Source organism: Cervus elaphus, chromosome 19, assembly GCF_910594005.1.
Source record: "Cervus elaphus chromosome 19, mCerEla1.1, whole genome shotgun sequence".
Taxonomy (NCBI): domain Eukaryota; kingdom Metazoa; phylum Chordata; class Mammalia; order Artiodactyla; family Cervidae; genus Cervus; species Cervus elaphus.
In genome coordinates, this window is record NC_057833.1 from 85,391,112 (window position 1) to 85,392,699 (window position 1,588).

Genomic DNA, 1,588 nt, shown 5'->3' on the forward strand with positions numbered 1-1,588 from the left:
ATAAATGTACAGAAATGGCCAAATGTAGATTGCTTTGCCTACTTGAACCAAAACTCATCATAATATTACAGCACAAAATGAGACAAATGGGCATTTGAGGACCTGATTCTTTCTCTTCTAAGATTGTATTCAGAAAATTGCTGACATTTGGTTCCTAGGAGAGGGACATTTCTGATCATGGAAATACAACATCTATACTTTTCAGCGAGGGTTGTAAAATTATTGGAACAGGAGCATGGGGGTAGGAGGGAAGTTAAAGAAAGTCAGGAAAAGAGGTATGATGAAGTGGGAGACAATCAGCCCATTCCTTTGTTATATGTGCTAAGTTGCTTCAGTTGTGTCTGACTTTTTGTGACCCTATGAACTGTAGCCTGCCACACTCCTCCGTCCATGGGATTCTCCAGGCAAGAATACTGGAGTGGGTTACCATGTCTTCCTCCAGGGGATCTTCCTGACCCAGGGACAGAACCCACATCTCATAGGTCTCCTGCACTGGCAGGCGGGTTCTTTGCCACTAGTGCCACCTGGAAAACACCTCTAGTTATTAGAAAAATGTGTTTTAATGTTGAATCAAAGTATATCACCAGGTAACTTCTCATATCCTGTAATCTGGAGCCATGCAGAACAAATCAGCTTTCTCTGGTTACATTAATTCTTTAGATATTTGAATGATAGCATTTCTTCCCTTGATCTCTTTTCTGGGCCAGGGTTTCTTAAAGTGTGGTCCTCCATCTGTGACATCAGCATCATCGGGAAACTTGTTAGAAATGCAAATTCTCAGCTCCTCTCTCCCTCCTAGGGCATAGGTCCCAGTGATCTGTGGTTCAACAATTCTCCAGGTGATTTCAATGCAGGCTCAAATTTGAGAACCACCGCTGTAGGCTGAGTTGTTCACTCAGCTCTCTGATTTCAATTCACTCATTCATTCATCCGTCCATTCATTCATACATCTAATACTCGTAGGCTAAACACATTATAAACTGGGACTAGGGATAAAGACATGAAAGTTTGTGTACTCAGACAAGAGATGGTTTCAAGATCTCTCTTCATCCTAACTGTTCTCTGGTTGCCTGGTTGGTTGTAATTCTCAAATGTGATCAATCAGAGCATGTAGCATAGCAGGACTGCTTCGTTCCTAAATACAACGTTTATCCCACATTTCATCCACATTGTGGACATGAAAGAAGTTGTTCAGTGTCTCATTGAATCCTAGAGATGAGTGAGCAAGGGCTACGGCCATACCACCCTGAACGCGCCCGATCTCGTCTGATCTCGGAAGCTAAGCAGGGTCGGGCCTGGTTAGTACTTGGATGGGAGACCGCCTGGGAATACCGGGTGCTGTAGGCTTTTGGGGCTTCCCTGGTGGCTCAGAGGTTAAAGCGTCTGCCTGCAATGCGGGAGACCCGGGTTCGATCCGTGGGTCGGGAAGATTCCCCTGGAGAAGGAAATGGCAAGCCACTCCAGTATTCTTGCCTGGAGAATCCCATGGATGGAGGAGCCTGGTGGGCTACAGTCCACGGGGTCACAAAGAGTCAGACATGACTGAGCGACTTAACTTTCACTTTCACTTTGGGGAAGATTAATCTGG

General features: G+C 45.2%; 1 non-coding gene across 1 annotated transcript; it reads left to right on the top strand.

The window, feature by feature from the left end:
* Positions 1-1,228: 1,228 nt before the first annotated feature.
* LOC122676174 lies at positions 1,229-1,347 on the top strand. The gene has a single exon (XR_006335459.1). It is a non-coding gene; the product is annotated as a 5S ribosomal RNA (ribosomal RNA).
* Positions 1,348-1,588: the final 241 nt, after the last annotated feature.